The 18,231-nt window shown below is 50.9% G+C and overlaps 1 long non-coding RNA gene across 3 annotated transcripts in view; it reads left to right on the top strand.

The window, feature by feature from the left end:
• LOC127475135 (uncharacterized) overlaps nt 1-18,004 on the top strand; it is a 43,609-nt gene extending 25,605 nt beyond the window's left edge. For all 3 annotated transcript variants that reach the window (XR_007906102.1, XR_007906100.1, XR_007906101.1), the window contains one exon: nt 17,366-18,004. This is a non-coding gene — a long non-coding RNA (uncharacterized LOC127475135). The remainder of the gene's footprint in view (nt 1-17,365) is intronic.
• Nucleotides 18,005-18,231: the final 227 nt, after the last annotated feature.

Here is an 18,231-nt window from a genome sequence, read left to right as displayed (position 1 = left end):
GGCGAAAAAAGAAGGAAATAGGAAGCATCGGGTGCTGGCAGGGCCGGCGCGGAGCTGGCTTGCAGCCAGCCCCAGCCTCGCCATCTCCATTGTCTCATGGCTTTAATGCATGCCTAGAAATCCAGTATTTAGGATTCAAGTTACCGTTGTAAAGCAGGAAGGTCGTGATCAGCGCTGCTTGGCATGGATTCCTCCGGCAGCTCTTTTGCCTGCATGCCCCATGTTGGGATGGTGTTGGCAGAAGGCCTGGGGCTCGGAGGCTGCAAGGAGCACGTCTTTTCTGTCTCTGGCATGGTGTGCACCTTGCAAGGGATGCTGCTGGCTTTGGGATTTAGGGAGGGCAGCGGGAGGTGTCCAGAAAGCCACACAAAGGAAAGGTTTGAATTTCCTGGGCAGCCAAAGCTGAGCATGTCTTGCTGACAAGCTTGGCATAAAATCTAGCAAGGCAGGATCAATGTGTCTCTTCCTTTGGCTCTCACTTGGTGGGAGCTTCACGAGTAGTTGCTGCTGGTGGCCAAGGCTAGGGGAGGCTTTTGGGACTATTCCTCCTGATTTCATTTGTAGTCCCAGAAATGGCTGTTTTCCAGCTTACTTTCCTTCTTCTACTATTCTGCTCTCAAGGGGAGGTGCCTTTTGGATAGAAGAGCAGCTGGCAAGGCTGGACTGGAATAATTCACAGGGGTTTTAGTACAAAGCTTGGGATTTGGGGTGTCTGTAGCAAACCACAGCAAGTGTAGTCAAGGACTATTTAAAAGTCTCAGTTCTCACTTAAAAGTAATAGAATTATGCTAACAAGAAATGTATTTAGGGACATTGCAAGGAAAACTCTGGAAACAAGTCAAAGACCTTGTAGGGCTTAGACATTACCAGTCTGAAAAGAAATCCCTCTATATAGTTGGCTTTTTTTGGAATGAGGCTTAACAATTTTGGGGATCGAGACTCAAAACTCAAGGCTGACAGTCCAGGATGCTGCATAACACTGAACAGGGAGTGAAAGAGAGTCTGATCACACTGGGTTGCATAGTGGCTGGCTTGGGTCTCAGGAGAGATCCCAGCCACTGTTGTATGGCCCAGGGCACAGAGAAACTTGGACACAGAGGTCTGTGGTCTGGAAGGTAATAACTGATGTTGTTGGTCCCTGGCACCCTATTCTGTAAGAGACCAAGTGAGGGATGCACATCTGTGTATATGCTTCTGGAGGCAGTGGGGACAAAGCTGTGCAGAGGCTGCTGTGCCTGTGGACATGTATGACTCTGTCTCATTCTGGGAACAGCTTGAAAAACAGTATTTGACTTCCACACAGCCAGTACTCAGAATAAAAATGCCTTTTAAAATTTATTTGGTCCTTGCTTTAACTGAGAGGTCACGTACTGTGTGCAGCACTGTGGAAGACTGCTTAAGAGCCAGAAGAGGAGATGCTGTCTCTGTGGTGTCCTCATGGGACCGTGCAGGATCTCCCCAGGCTGCAGCAGACATGTCCCACGTTGCCACTTGCACCAGTGTCTCAAGGGAATGTTCTCCTTCAGTCCATTTGTGATACATTTCATAGGCATTGCCCTGGTCCCAGTGGCCGCTTGTCTGAATGTGCTATTACCAGTGTGAGTTTAAATATGTCTTATACAGAAGTACTGGAGCTCTCTGAAATGAAGGACAAACTGCATGCGTGAGTCTGGACTTGTACAAGCATTTCAAGCAGTTGTGGTCCTGCGCCGTCCCCAGGCTGGGCTTCCTCATGGCCTGGCACTGAGAAGCAGAGTAGAAATGGAAGGCTCAATGAGTGGGTGTGAGCCTGGGACCCATCTGACTCATTTTGCTTGACATCAGGTGGATGGGTGATGTGTCAGAGCAAGCTGAGAGCTTGGGAAGGAAATAAATAGTTCACGTAGATAAGTGCTGGCTGGGGAGCCCATCAGGGGCCTGTTCCCTTGCAAAGGGAAGATCTTTCCTACAGCTCATTGCATTTCTGTAGGTTCTGACTGACTTCTGCCTCCTTGCCTCCTTCCCATCCCCAAATGCCAGAGGTTAAAGGAGTGCCTGCTATTGCTGCAAGTGCTTGAGGATGTGGTAGGAAATGGCTGGTCTTTGCTACCTAATCAGCAGCATGACTGAGCGCTGAGAAACAAAGGCTCCGGTTTCTACATTCTCTTCATCCTTCTTCCGTTCCTTCCTAAGCCCTAGAAGAAGCTGCTCTACTGATACCACAGGATGTTTCTATAGATTCCTCTGAGGATGTATGGATGTGGAGGGAACTGCCTTGCTGTGTGCACTGGGATGAGGATGGTGATGAAGTGCTTTATTCCAGCCTTGGATCAAGCACTCCTAGGGGAGGCACGACTGGAGGAACATCTCCTCTGCTCAGGCTATTCCCAGTTGCAGTTGTCTTGAAGCCCTGCAAAGTGCCCTTGTGCCTCCTTTGGGGAAGAGCTGCCTGTGTTGACCCATTTGAACATGGAGCAAGCAGAAACAGCCACAGATGCCTGCTGTAAGCTTTGTTTGCTCCATGCTCCAAAGGCAGCACCTGACCACCAGGGTCAGCCTGGGATTGCTGGCACCAGTGCTCAGCAGGGCCAGTGCACTTGGCTGAGGGGCTGGGAGCTGCAAGAACTCTGCCGAGGAGGGATTCTCTGCATCGTGGGGAATGTTCACATTTGTGTCCTCTGATCAGACCCACTCAGTTAGAGTCATAGTGGCAGACAGGGACACAGGGTGTTTGAACTGCATGCTGTGCTCCTGAGGGACTTGCTTTATGGCTGTGCAGAATTAGTCTGTGTTTTCTAGGCCACCTTTGAAAATGGCTGAAAATTTGCTTTCCATAGCCTAAAAACTGTGCATCTGTGTTTGACTCCTTAAATGAAAGGCAGGGACTAGAAATCTGTGACTCGAGACCTCAGACAAGCTATGAATGGCTCAGTTAGGGTGGAAATGGGCTTTGCAATTTGCTTTGAACACAGTGAAGTTTTGCTGCTGTTGTTCCCCCAGTTTGGGCACAAGAGCCATGTTGAGAAGCATCCCAGCTCCTCTCTGCTGCCCCAAGTTGCTAGGACAGAAACATGTCCTTTGGCAGGGCTGTCTGGTTTGGGAAGGACTGGACTGGCACCTCTTTGGTGCTGTACCTTCGTGGCTGTGCTTGGAAAGGGTGTATGGGCACAAGGTGATCAAGCTCAGAGAGAAGGGACGTCTCTGGTGACGACCACTCATGTTGCCATGCAGCCCTGAGGAGCGGGAGGCTGTGTGTCAGCCCGATGGAAGCTCTCTGCAGGTCCTCCTGCCCGAGGAGCTGGCAGTGACACATTTCTGACACAAACTGAGAGGAGATGCCGGCGTGAGATCCCGGTCATGTCATCTGGGATCAGGTACCAAACCCAGCCATGGCTGCAAGCAGTGAAGGAAGCAGCTGCCCCAAGCAATGGTGAACATGATCCAGAGCTAATCCCGAGGTGTCTGCTCCCTGTGTGTGCCTGTGGCGAGGTGCTATCCTCGAGGTCTCCCAGCCCCACACTGTGACTGCTCTCAGGGCTCTGGTTCTCTGTATGGGGATGCTGTGGATGCCAGAAGGATGCTGTGGATGCCAGAGGGATGCCGGCTGAGGATGTGATGGGTTCGCACTGGGCTCGCATTAGATGACGGGTGCTGGCTCCACAGGGTGCAGGCACAAACATCTCAGGGGGATTTGCTTTCCTGCAGAGCCTGCTGCTCTCACAGGAAGATTGAAGAATTCTGGTCCTAAAGGGATGAATGCTACCTGCACTTTGAAGGCAGACATCCCAGGAACCATAGGGAAAAAAAGACACCTACTGATTTTTTTTTCTTTTTTTTTATTTCTCCCTGTTTCTGTCTACCTATCAGCCTGTCAACCAGCTAGATGCTAATCCACAGCAGCAGCAGCACAAATAAAGCTAGACTAGAGGGATGCTAATTTATGCCTGGATTTCATGCTTTGTTTTACTTCTCCACTTTATTGGACAGAGTAGGCTTTGTGAGTGACGTAAAATGTTGCGTGTGCTCTCCCCATGGCAGGTTACTGCACATGCAGCAGGAGAAGTTCATTTCTCCGTAGCCCCTGCAGCCTTGCACATGCCTTTCTCTGCCTCCCCTGAGTCATTTGGGGGGGGTTGTTCCTGATAAACCTCCATCAGATAAGGACTCGCTCTAAGTTTTGTTACCCTGTATGTGAAACCCAGGGATGTGTTTTCAGTCTCATTGTGTCTTCTCTGATGGTGCCAGCATTTATGCATCTAAACTGTAATTTTTTACGCTCTTGCTGGGTAACCAGACTACAGCCTCTGCAATTTGCATGAATAAATGTCATGTAAAATCATCCGTTCATGGGTAGTGGCCAGCTGAAAAGTTATGTTGGGAGGCAATCTGTTCTGAGTGATCTGTGTAATGAGATATTGAGATTTACACCTCTCAATGTCTGAGGGGAAAAGCATGTATAGATTTAAGGTCACAGCCCTGAGGTGACCTTACCTGTGTGGTGCAAGTAGGTGAGGAGTTTTATTACTTGTTGCTTATGAAACTCAGATTGTTAAACAGTTTCATAATCTCTGGTGAGCAAAAGCCTTTGAAATGGACTGTCTTAGAATAAAGGAAAATTTAAAGAATTGTCAAATAGGTTTTAGTAACAGAGGGTCTTGCAGGGTTTCTTGCAAGGGTCTTGTATGGGATCCACACAAGGGCTGTAAGGATATGGGAAAGGAAGGATCAGCTGTCAGAGGCAGGGAATGGATGTGTTGAAGGATTGATGAGGTCTTCAGCTCTTATTAGAGGCAAAGGGGAAGAGATGCCCACATACCTTTGAGTTTTTGTGCTTACCAGGCTGGTACTGACTCTTCCCTGCAGCCAAAGCTCCATGAGCAGAGCAGCAAATCACTGGTGAAGGAGAGAACAGCCAAGATGGAGCTAAAGGGGGCTTTGAGATGGCCACATTGGCAGGGATCTATGAATTCCTTTACTTTTTCAATCAATTTTTCCACAACTCCTGCTGACCTCTGCAGAGCAAGTTGGGGGGATGAGCCCGTAGGTGCGTCTTGTACTGAGGTCTGTCCTCGGCTTCACCAAGTTAAATCCTAAGTGATGATTTAATTGCGTTCAGTAAAAGCTGCCCAAATTTACAGCATGGAAATGAGAGCAGAATCACAAGTGTCCTTGTTTCCCTTTACCGTCAAATAGCTTTTCTCAGCCTTGACTCCTGCAAGCTGATCTCTGTAGGGTTTTATTTCATTCGCTGTCTTCATTGCCCTATTAAAACAACAGCTCTGTCCCCGAGTCCCTGCATGTCACTGTGTGTCGAGTGCTTATCCCTGTGTATTGGGGCACAGGAATGTGGCAATAAAACCGCTCACAACCACTTGTTTGGATAAAAAGCACAGATTTGCTTACTTGGCAGTAGTTTCCCTTTTTAAAAGCAGAAATGTTTGCACAGGTGACTTGTTTTGTTGCAGTGGTTGTGGGAAAGAAATGTTTTGCCTCATGCATGTTCTGTGTGACATTTTTCCCTGCCTTGTTTATAGCAATGTCCAGGAATCTCTTAGCTTTCCTCTTATGGAAAGCAAACAAAGGTCTAGGGGGTGGATCTGGCTGCAGGAGCAATGTCGGAGGAGCTGGGCTAGCTCTGCCCACCGCAGCAGGGCTCATGTGGGTTTGCATCACAGCTTTTCTCTTCTCTGACTAAGCTGATGGACAGGAATAGTTTTGTACTCCTAAGGTGCATCTGTTTGTGTAGGAGGATGTAGGATTGTGGCATTTGTCTTTGCAGCTTTCTCTGGGCTCCTCAATCAGGCTATCTTTGGGCTGATATCTGCTCAGATGGGGGGGAACCTCTCGGCAGCATCACATCTTGCATGGCGCAGGTCCTCACGTGCAAACGCCGCAGGTTTACAGAGGTATCTGGCTTTGTGCGGGTCTCAGAGCCAGCCTCTTTGAGGTCTCTTTGTTTTGTCTCCCTCTGGGTATCTTGTGCGGATGCATTTGCATATATGGAAAACGTTGTCATCATCTTCTCCCCCTCCCCAGCTCCCGTTCCCTTTGCCCTGCTGGCTCATGGGCATTTCCAGCTGAACAGATTCTGCCAAGGCCAGCCAAGCGCGGTGGGCTGGGGGCTCACATTGCCCATCTGTACCTTCGCAATTTCCTTCCCCAGGCGTGGCTGGGGGGTGGTCAGGGCGTTGGGGCATTTTTTTCCTGTTTTTTTTTTCTCCTAGTATTTAATAACTCACAGTAGGCAGACAGTGGGGTCCTGAAGGTAGTTTGGTTCAACCCCTGAGCCCCCAGCCCTGACACCCTGCTACTCCTTCCCTTTCTTCTCACACTGTATCATGTCTGGCAGCAGCACCAAAGAGAGCAGTCTAAACCATGCAGTGAGGTTGCTCGCTTGCTCTAAATCCAGAGGCCAGGTTTATACACTTTTTGTTCCTGCCTGGAAAGCCTTGGAGTGGTTATACCAATAAATCCCTTGCTCCTCCATGAAGATGTCCTTCCCAGGACATTTTAAGTCCCTAATCCTCTCCAAGACATCTCTGGCTCTATCTTCTCTTCTCTAACCTGTACTTGCCCCCCTGCTGCCAAAGGCTTGAATGCCCTGAGGCTTCATCCCTCCAGTCTGCCATCTCTCCGTGCACCTCTGTGCAGCCCTGCTCCTGCTCCCGCTCCACTGTCCCGACTTCCCGCTGCCCGCCACAAACCGGGGACAAGCTGGGCCATTGGAGCAGCCAGGGGAGGAAGAAGGGGGTGGAGGAGAGACGGGGCAGCTGCGAGGCTTGTGTTAGTAAACACTTCCTTGGGTTCACATTTTAATTCCTTACCCCCCTTCCACATCTTCTCCCCCATCCTTTCCCTTTTCTATATGCTCACACAATGAGACCATTGTCAAGGGGTGATTTGAATGAGGGGTCTCCGGGCATGTTCCCAGCATTGTCAAACAGAGTGGGAAAAAAACCACAACTCCAGCCTAGCCAGGAGGACCAGACCAGACTGAGACAGATGCCTAAATTAGTGACAAAGCCTTTTGAATGTCCCCCCTAGACAAGGGTTGCCTTGTGCATGCGTGCGTGTGTGTGTGCATGCTCGTGGGTGTGTATTTGTGGCTGGGTGGCAGCTTGCATGTCTCCCCATGTTAATTAGTTTTGCATGCATGTCTGATAAGGTGCCAATGAATATATTTGTACTCCTTCCATTGGCGAAAGCTGTCTCAGCGGCGGGGGAGATGCAGGGTGGTGGGGGTGTGCTCAGTGCAGCCTGGCAGCCCGGGGTAATTGAGCTGTGTGGAGCTGGGAGAAGAAGGGGTGAGGGTTGCATCAGCAGAGCTGGGCTTCCCAGCAATGAGATCTGCTGCTTTCCTTGCAAATCATGGAGAGTTTAAAAGAGAACTGAGCCTTTTTTTGGTTCACTAGCTCTTTCTCTTCATCCTGCCTGATTGTCTGGCTGAGGGTCTGTAGGCTCTTTCTTCTCCTCTGCCCTGGGTGTCTGTCTCTCAAGTCCCTTAAAAGGTGTTTATTTCCAGTGGATTTATATCCATCTTTGTATACACACATACACATGCGATCACTCACACAAAGCCACAGCAACAAAACCCTTGCCTGCTTCTCCAGAAAGGGAGTCAAATCTGCTACCAGTTACAAAATATGGGAGGGAAGTGAAGCGTGTGGGTGCCAGGGGTGGAGCAGTGGAAACAGGCAAATGGAAATGCAGAACAGGAGTTGGAGAGACAGAGATAACGTGTGCTATAAAGGATTTATCAACATTTGCTCAGGATAGAGTTATTAATTACCAATGCAAAGAAAAGTCTTTCTACATCCCCAGCGTATGGACCAGCACATAATGTCATTCCTAGAGTCTGTTATCATCCATCCATCCATCCATCCATCCATCTGCATTCTGTAGGTTCACACAAGAATTCATCGTATGAGTAGGGATGTAAACACCAGTTCACATCTAATTAATTTCCTTTCTAAATTAATTTTGCATCCTTTCCCTTAAATCAACAAGACTTAAGAGCCCACATACATTTCTTGAGCAGAATGGGAAAAACTCATTAATGGGCCAAGATGTCTTTTCTGCCCGTGGTCCTGTCTGTGTCTGAGCAGCTGCCAGATGCCAAAAGAGGGATGACCCAAGGCTGCTCTGAAATCGAGGTCATTTTGGGAAGTTTTGTTGGAGCACAGCTTGCCTGCTGTGGAGTTTGGTGGCACCAAGTTTCATCTTGGCTCCTATTTGCTTTGCCTTATATTCCATACTTGGATCCTGGTGCAGTGAAGGGATGGAGAGCAGGGCTGGCCCTGCAGAGAGCCTGGGTGGGAGATAGCTTGGTCTGATCAGCAGAGTGCAGGGTTGACTCCTTCTGATGGGATGGCTGGGGAGGAGAAGGAACAAGGTAAGGTGGCCATTGACATCAGCAGGGTTCAGGTTGGGAAGGGCTGACACCTCTTCCCCTACTGGCTCTGCAGCTGCACTGGGCTTTCCTCTGCTACTGGGAGAGAAGCTGGGAGGTGACATGGAGACAGTGACAAAGCCACCTGTCTGGAGGAGAGCTGACAAGTCCCCAGCAGGGCAGAGTGAGCTGCAGGAGGAGCAGCTCTGCTTTGTGCTCAGAGAAGTCCAGGAACATTGTCAAGGCCAGGCTACACCTCCCCATTGACCTGCATGGGGCATCTCTGAGGGAGCCTAAAGAGTGCCCCAAAATCCTCACTGCCATTCCAGCAGTAGGTACAGCGGGCGGTTCATCACTAATGTGCAAGAAAAAGGGACTCCCATGAAACACAGGTCTTCAGTTGGAGAACAAAGGCAATTTCATGTGACTTATCAGCGGTGCCTAATTGTGCAGGGTGAATAATGAGCAGCCGGGGAGGCAGCACTGCAGTCCCTCCCTGAGCTGCAGCCGCTGGCCGTGGCTGGAAGCCCCAAGTCAGTGCCATCAGATCGTGGGCATCCTCAGAGAGGTGCAGCCCCAGCACTCTTCCTCTGTGCCTGTCAGAGCCGTTTGGACTCCTCCATTGCAAAGTAATTGTGTGATGGATGTAAGAGGGGAACATGCTGTTGGAAAAAGTCACTCTGCAGTTGCTCGGACCTTTCATTTACGCAGAGGGTAAATGTGTCATCCGTGCCTGACCCAGATGCAAGGTGGCCTTTAATCACAAAGAAGAACCAGGCAAAGGGCTTGCAGTTCCCTCCCTGTCTGGTGCCTCATCCCTGAGCTGAGGGACCCCTTTCAGCTGATCTCCCCCCACTCTGCCCTCCTCTCCTGTTTGCACATCCCTATCTCTCCTTAATTCTGCTCCCAAAGTCTGGGCTGGGCTGTGGAAACCGCTTTGTCAGAGCTCCTCGCCATGTTGATCTGCCAAAGGGGTTTTTTTCCCTTTCCCTGTTGGGATGACTATTCCCACACAAGCAAAGCCTCTTAATGAATCCGTGGCAGCAAAGCAGGTAACGTGCTCGCCCTGCCAAGGCTACTTGGCACAGCTGGAGTCACGTAATCAGGCTGGGCTGCCAGCCGGGGACAGAGCGGGAAGAGTTAAACTGAGGACAGTGCAGAGACAACTAATCCCCAACAGGAAGAGTAGCAGAGACCTCCCTGTCCTTCATCATCCTCCCCCTCCATTCATGGACTCTTCCTCCCTCTCCACCACATCCTGTTCCTCTCCCACATCCTCCCTTTACTTATTTCTTCTTCCGTCTTTCTCACCCTCCTCTTCTCCATTGCTTTCTCACTCCTCCTCCCTGATTTCCCTCCCACCCCCCCCTCCAGCCTGGTCTTCTCTCACATGCTCCGTCATGTCTCCAGAGCTGGTTTTTGAGTGGGACTGAGGGACAGTGTATTTGGACTGTGGTGGAGGTCACAGCTATATGGGGATTGTTTAAAAGAGATTTGCCCACATCCCAGCCCATGTGACCAGCCTCAGCTGCAGGTCTCTCTTTCTTAATCTGGAGATAAGCGTGATTATCCGAGGAAGGGCTGTTCGGAGCTTTGTAACTGTGACAGGGGAGCTTTCAAGTCGCACTTTGCTGGCAGAGCAGCGTTTAAAGCCGGGGAATCAGATTCCAAGCGTGGCTTTGCATCTCTTTTCTGCTGGGAGCATGGTGCAGGGCTGGCAGTGGGGATGGGAGCTTTATTAGGACTTTGCTTATGATGCGGAAAAGGAGTTAGGGGAGGGAAACGGGGGAAAGAGGGAGGTGAAAAAATCCCAATTTGCCGTTTCCCCATCAGTGGTGGCACAGGAGAGGTTGGCACTGATTCAAGGGGACAGGCCAGCCTGAACCCTGGTGTAGAGCAATAAGGTCCGTCAACCTGGGGTCTGGCTTATTTTTAGCCTGGAGTTGTGTCTCCTTGTTCTGCGCTACCACGCCTCGCTCTGTTGAATCCCTCACACAAGAGGTCTCTGGGGCCCTGTTTGGAAATGAAATGCTGTTTTAGCAGCTCCCATGGTACAGCTTCCCTGGGAGAGATGGCAGGGCCAGCTTTGCTGCCCGATAAACACATCGTGCCCCAGCACTCAAGGCAGCCAACTCCCTGTCCAGAGAAATATTTACTGGAGATGGGCCCTTATGGAGCATCTCTGCAGCCAAGGCAGGAGTGTAGGAACATATAGCAGTTGTGTAGTTTAATATCATATCGGTGTCTTGTGTTGCTGGAGGCCGAAATATTTAACATCTCCTACAAGTGACACCGTCCCCAAAGATTTCTTCAGCTGGGACAGGCATCAAAATAGGGTTTAGTGGAAATGTTCAGCTCTGGAACAGGCGCTGGTTTGCTTCTATTTGTAGACTAGAAACTCGGAGCAGAGACTTGTAACAGCGCTTCTTTTGATGGAGATGGGTCAAGGAGAAAGGAACCTGGATGCATGCCAAGGGCGGGAATCTGGGGCAAGGTTGAATCAGGACGAAGTGCCAGCGCTTTGGACCGTCACTTGGGCAGGACTCATTGTTCTTGCCATATCCTCCTTGGAAACAGTTCAGCTTCCAGCACAGCAGCTGAAGCCAGCCTGATCCAAAGGACACGCTGAATCCCATCTGCTCCCCCCACAGCACCCATTCTTAGCAGGCGGGAATTTGCAGTGAGAACACCAAACAGCCCCTTTGGCTGGGCTTGTTTGTGGAGGGGCAGTTTATTGCCTGTGTCAGGACAGTGAGGAAAGAGTATATCGCTCTTCTTCCTCTCCCATGAAGGCACATCTCATTTTTGCATCTTTCTGCCACAGTGGCTGGCCAGCCAGCCTTAAAGCAGCCCAGGACATGTACCTGTGCCTGAGGATTAAAATGTGTCTCTGCAGGGCAGGTAGCTCAGTTTACCTCCAGTGGTTGCAGAAGGGAAGTGGTTGCAAATGCATCATCTTGAGAGCAGGCTCTGAAACATCTCCCACGTTGCCTGCCTGTCTCTGGAGCCCTACACAGCTGCTCTGTGGGTGGAAGCTCTCTTTTCCTTGTGCCCCCATGAACTTTATTTTTTGCTATTTTTCTTTGTATGCTGCTTAGATGAATGCTCTTCAATGCCTACAGCTTATTCCAGGGCTTTGCTGAGGATCTGGCCTACACATGTAGCCTTACTCCAGGGCATGGCTCTTGAAGAAACTAGATGGACGCAGCATCTTTTTAGTCTGGTAACTGTAAGACCAAACAGCCCAAATGCCAACCTGCAGCCGTGTTGCTCAGATAATGCCTGTGCCCCAGTGGAGAACAAGAGCTCCCCTTGAAATCCCACAGCGTTGGATCCGGCAGCGGGAACGTGGGCAGGAACATGTAGGTGTTGGCATGTGCAGGCAGGAACACGTGTATGCCAGGGCAAGCGTGCCCATCTCTGCAGGCACAGTCCCACGCCTGTCTCTGCACCAGCCCATCTCTGTGCACTGGCCTCATGTGAATCTGCCCCGTACCTGCCTGAAATGAGGGTTTGGGGGCTTAGGGCGACTGCAAGGGCTGATGGCAAATTTACCAATGGTAAATAAGGGGAAGCACAGTAGATGGGATTAATGGAGAGATCCGTTCGAGATGCAGCAAGAGAAGGTTTCCTGATGCAACAAACGAGGAGCTAAAAAAAGGAGCAATGTGGTAGATATAGGTGTGAGATCAAAGGCTGTGACAGGGCCAAGTCAGAGGAGAGGTTGGATCCAGGAGCAGTTTCTGTTCCTGGGTGTCGGGTGATGCTGAGGAGGGTGAAGAAAAAGCACTGGCTGCTCTGAACAAAAGCAGAAGGGAGATGGGAATGAGATGGAGGGAACAAAGCAGAGGTCACAGAACAACGAGTATGAATCTCAGGGATTTTGGAGGACCAACTGGGTGGCTTTCCATGCTGGTTGAAAGATGGGCTGGAGAAGGAGGCTTCCACTGAATGAGGATGTGCAAGGTGGTTGTGGCCCATGACAGGGAGCCAGCAGAGTTCTGCAAGTTTGAGGCACAGGGTGGCTTTGGGATAAAGAAGCTGTCACAGTGACAGGGTGGGCGGTTTCCAAAAGGTGAACAAGGTTTCCAGGATAGAGAAAAGGAGCTCCACAACTGGATTGGGAAGAGCTGAGTCATTTCTCCAAACACTATGTTAGGCCAGGTGCTGGAGTTCGAGCACAAGCTGGGCAATAACACATGCAAGGGACTGGAATGCCTGCACATCATCTTTAAGCCATACTGGGCCTGCAGCTCACCCTGTGGCACCAGGACTCTGTGGGGTCCAAGGGGAAGGGAAGAGCTCTGGCAACTGCATTTGGATTCTCCTTAGACTCACCCAAGCATCCACTATCACTGCACTGGTGTCTGAGATCCAGGGCCTATTTGGGTCCTTGCTATCATTGCTGTTGGTCAGGGCTGTTTCTTACAATGCCCTGGCACCTTGGTGTGCTAATCCAGTTTTTGTGATTGATGAAAAGCAAAAATCTTGACCAAAAAACATGTTTGCTTGCAACCTCATTGCCATAGTAACAGAGGTCCTGAGGACACCTCTGAAGTAGGTCACCATGGACCCCGTTTTGCTGCATCTCGCATCATGGCATGGCTCCAGAAGCAGGGTGCACCCACCACAGTCCAGCCAGGCATCACCCTGGCACAGGGATGTGCCAAATATGCTCAGGAAAGGCCAGGCTGGAAAACTGCCCTCCGGTGACAGTGCCTAAGGGTGCCAACAGCTGTCCTGACCTGATCACGGGAAACTTCTGTCCCTCCTGCTGCCCCCATGCCAGCTTATGGTGTCCCCCAAGTCAGGGCTCCCTTCCATCCTCCCCTCTCCCCATCCCCCACCTCCTCGCTGCCTCCCTCCCCCCTTTCCCCCAGCGCCTCTCCTCCTGCTTTGCATAATTTTCCATTTTCAGTGTCCCCTTTTCTTTTTCTCCTCTCCATATGGTGCGTCCCCCTCTCTGCCTGGCGCTGGAGCCATCCTTAACAAGCTCAGCAAAGCCCTCTCTCTCAGGGGCTGCACATGAAAGATGCTCTGTAAAAATAGAGGCTGGGACAGAGCTCCCCCTTTTTTCCCCCCTTGATTTATATGGGGCTGGGATGTGGGAACGTTTCTGAGTCGCATTTTAGAGCCGCCGGGTGCTCGTGCCTGTTCTCTCCGGCCATTCAGTGCAGACCCCAAAGGCCAGCTTGTCCCCAGCCTTTGATCTGCAATGCAGAAAGAGTGGCTGGGGCAAGTTTGTGCCTCTCATCCAGCCCTTGCCCTCATTTTGGCTGGCAGGGAGAGATGCCCTGTCCTGCCACACCAGGGAGAGGCCATGCCTTTTCCTCTCAGTGTCTGGTGGTCTTTTCCAGCTGGCTATTTTGGCTCCCTCCTACATCCCTGGCACCATGAGGACCTTTGGTCTCACCAGGTCTCAGCAGGCTGGGTCATGGTGAAGCAGCGGGTCATGGGATTTGTGATACACAGCGACTCTGCACATCTAACCCACCACTGCCCCTCTCAGCTCCACCATGGATAATTGCCAGTGAGCACCCAGGGACGAGTGGAGGGTACTGGAGCTGAGCAAAGGGTACTGGGGCTGGTGATGCCTGCCCAGCATTTGATGGGTTAAGCTGGTCTCCAGCTAATTTCTCCCAGCGGCTCCCCTCCTCCTCCTCGTACTTCTGTATGCAGCAGGCAGGGCCTCAGCGCAGGTTCCTGCACTGAGCTGTTGCCAGGGGAGTAGTTAGGCGAGTCTGAGCTATGTGGGGAAAAGGCCCGGGCTGTCAAAGTGTCTGAGATGAACCATAGCCCAGTCCCCCTGCAGCTGGGCCCAAGCATGCATCAGCCCTTGTTTGGAGCCTGGGAATGGCAAAGCCCAGGGAGGTTCAAGGGCAAACTTGCTATTCATTAGTCAGGGGTCCTTGACGTTCCCACTCTCTGTCTCCCTTCTTCTTCTTCTTCTCTTTTCTGTCCCTCTTTTGACAGATTCCTGGGTGCTTTTGGGGAAAACTCCCCTCCTCCTCCTCGCCCCGGCAAAAGCCCTCCACATAAACTTCCCCAGCAGACAAGGCAGGAGGACAATAACGTCAGGGCCACGATGCAAACGAGAACCAGCGGAGCAGCCACGTCCCCCGGGTGTCCTTTCTCCCTGGTCCTTCCTGCACTGCCGCGGGAGAGCCGACGCATTCATTTCACTCATCTTGCCCATCGCCGATGTTTTATTATCTTGATGCTTGCAGGAAATTGTAACTTGAGATAAGGAAAATGTCAGCCGCCTTCTCCTCTCTCCTGTAGCCCAAAGCGCCGGGAAGTTCCTCCGTAGGAAATGTAAATGCTTGCCCAGGTGCAGAGGATGAGCACGAGATGGAGGGAGCCTCGAGAGGCCGTGCGAGCATCTCCGCCAGGAGATAAAACTCGCAGCGTAGGCGTAACACGGTGCCTCCCTCCCACCCCCGCTGAACAGAATATTTCATAGCTCTTAGAAGCCGAAGCTCCCTTGTAATTATCCAAAGTAAACAGCACGTGTTATTAGTTTAAAATGATTTTTTTTTCCCCCTCCCCGGGCCCCTGGAGCAGAATGGAGGTGTAATTGTGCTAAGGAGTTAGCAGGGGAGAGCACAGCTTTTGGTCACATTCAAGTTGGAGGGCTTGAGCCAGGGAGGCTGGTATGAAAGGCTGGTATTTGCATAAGCAGCGTGCATCCCTACAAAAAAAGAAAGATATCAGGGGCTTGCAAAATTCAATCAAGGCTGGGAGGGAAGAAAAAAAAAAAAAAGGGAGGGGTGGAAGGGAGGGGGGAAAAAAATTGACAGTGAAAAAGGTTTTTCTAAGTAACACCCTGGCGAGATTAAATTGTCCAGAAAGTTTCTCCGTGTGAGCCGGTGAAGCGGAGGCTGGGCTGAGGGCAGGGGAGGAGCGGGGTCCCTCCTTCCTGGCCTCAATAGGGGATAGGAATCTGATTAGGCAGAGTGTTCTGCATCCATTTACCATTATTTGAGGTTTTTTTTTTCCCTTCCCACCGCCCAGAATTGCTGTGGCGGGGCAGTTTGTCAGCTTATAAACCTCAGTGCTGGCTTTGTAGGGACACAAGGAGGCATAGGAGCAAGTCTTGGAGCAGAGGCTGACCTGTAATTTCAAGTATTTATGCATTGTTTTTTTAAAAAACAGTGATAATAATTCCACATGCTAGTTTGTGGGATGTTTTCCCTGCACAGGGCATTGGAGAGGGAAGGCAACCTTGGGCTGGGAGAGGGTCCTGATGGAGTCCTATCTTTGCAGACACCCACAGTGCTAGGCTGAACTCTGACTGTAGAGAAAGTGCATGCAGGAGATTTAGGCTTTCCTAAAGCTTATGTCAAATAAGTTGGGTCAGACCATCCCCTCCTTCTCTCAGCTACTGAGTGCCTGCAACTGCTGCAAAATGAAGCTGCAAATGCACCAGGCCAGGCAGAGGGTAATTTCCAGGGCAGGTTGATGTCTGGTACCAAGGAGCAGCTTCTCTATCTGCACCATAGAGGAGCTTCTCTGTAGGCCACAGCAAGCTCACCCTGTACCTGCAGAAGGCAGAGGGCTTTACCTGCCAGGTAAAGGCTTTTCGCTGGTGAGCACAAGGGTTCAGCCTCCTCCTCCTCCTCTCCTGGGCTTGCAGAAGCACCCACCACCATTCGGATCTCGTCTGCCCTGACCTCAGCATCCTTACCAGCCTTGGGGGGACATTGGGGATGACTCCTGATCTCACACAGGACAAAGAAGTGCTGAGCCTTGGCTTCTCGCAGCCTGGGTCTCCCTACACACATGCCAGCATGGGCTCCATCCTCTCAGCACCCTATTTCTGCAGAGGCAGTCTTTGGTCCTTCCCCAAACACATGCACATGGGGTGGGTTTGGCTTCTCGCTCTCTTAAGTTTTAGGCTTGCTTCAAAGTTGTGAAAAGGAAGGGATTTTCCTTGGATTTCCATCAAATGCTTTATGAATATTGCAATAAAGGGGTTACAGAAGATCTATTTTTAAGAGATAGAAAAAATACCCATGAAAATTGCAGCCTGGACCCCAGAGTGTAGAGTATTTGCACAGTTCAAAGAGTTACGGTGGTTCATCCAGTCACAGCCCGGGAACGTCGTGGTGCGACCTACAGCAGATCACATGCTGGCTACTCCCAGGGCGGCTCATTAGAGAGCCACACAGAAGATTTATCTCTTAAAATGGGCTTGCAAATATTTTATAAAATTTGCAATATTTTATAAAATTACAATTTGGTGCAATAGAAAGAATAAATTAGCCAGCTGATGGTTCCTTTTGCACTCTGGATCCAAGTGTACTCAAGGATTAGTTATATTACTCTTTACCCCTTCCAACATAACAGTTTATAGGCAAAGCAAAGGGAAGACAGCAAAGGCATGGGACTGGTTTAGGGGCTAGGGAATATACTCTCAACATGGATAAAGTGTAAAGGAAATAGAGAAAAAATCAGGAAAAAGGGAGGAGAACATGCTGCAAGGTGCAAGGTGTGTGGGGCAAAGCACAGGAGGTACAAGCAAAGCTGAGAAGGGGACTTCTGCTGAGTGTCACAGCTTCGGCTCCAGCTCGGTGTCTTGGTATCACTTTCTCCAGCCAGGCAAGGGCGCTGAGGGCAGGGAAAGTTAACACGAAGATTAAAACATCAGAGGGCTGTGCCTTTAGTGGCTCTGACATGCAGAGTAATCCCATGCCCCAAAGCCTAGGGAGGAAGGACAAGCGGTGAGCCCTCCCCTGGCTGGCGGTGTTCGGGGCAGGCAGAGGTAAGGGGTTGAGGCGGGCGCAGGGTAAGCTCGGTGTCTTGAGGACCGTGGTTTTCCCAGTTGGGAAGGGGAGAGGTGGTCCAGAGCTGTGAGAAATGTGTGGTGAGGAGGGAAAGAGGATTGGAGTTTCGCTCCATCAGTGAGACAAGTTGGTCTGTTCTCAACCGAGTGCTGCTGCACCATTTCCCTGACAGAGATCATAACCACTCCATTTTTTTTTCTTTCCTTCCTAGATCCCAGCAAGTGGAGAAGGGATTTTTCAAGCCCGTGAGTTCCTTTGAGCTGTTGGCTACCGCCTGCCCAGACTTGCCACCTGACTTCTCCGAGTTTCTCCAGGAGGGTCCCAACTGCTTCTGCATTGGCCCCAGAGAGGAGGCAGCTTTGATTCATGAGCACAGCGGGTTTCTGCATCACTTCGAATCACGCCGGTCCACCCATGGGGAGGGAGCCAGGGCAACACAAGGGATCATCCCACATCACTCCTGTATGTTGCCTTCAGTGCCCTCAATACCCCTGAGCAGGACCAAAGCACTTAGACAGAGAGACCCAAGCCAGTCACTGTAACAACTGGTGAAATACCAGGTGTGCGAAGGTTGGAAGGAGCTTTTTGCTCCCAGCTTTGCTCATGGAGCAGAGCTTGGCCCTTGCTGCTCTTGATCCCTGGGTCTGTGGAGCTGTGGGAGCACGGCCTTCCCAAAGGTGCTGTGCTTGTGGCCCAGAGGACCGTGAGCCTGTCCAGGCCAGACAGCCCTGCTGCTGTTGTGCTGCACCCTCTCTGTTCCTGTAAGAGAAACGTACTGCCTGTAATTATCTCCCATTCAAATCCCGCCCCCCCATGCACTGTTGAAAATAAACTCTCCCTTTTGCAAAAAGTGAGCCGTGTGATTTGGTGCAATCTCAAGATGGAGGAGGCAATGGGCACAAAATAAACCCAGGCAAATCAACAGGGAAGTGGGAGCAGCCAGGAGCCAAGCGGCCGGGCTGCGCCGTGCCCCACATCAGGCACATTTCCCTGAAAGCCTGAGCGAATCCCTTGCTGCTCAATGATCTTTATTTGGTCTGAACCCCGTCTGGGAAGTAACCGCTAAACCCAATGCAA

The sequence above is a fragment of the Manacus candei genome, unplaced genomic scaffold (assembly GCF_025592945.1).
Source record: "Manacus candei isolate 608988 ecotype Guabito, Panama unplaced genomic scaffold, ASM2559294v1 h1tg000046l, whole genome shotgun sequence".
NCBI lineage: Eukaryota > Metazoa > Chordata > Aves > Passeriformes > Pipridae > Manacus > Manacus candei.
This window is presented reverse-complemented; position numbering and strand designations above follow the sequence as displayed.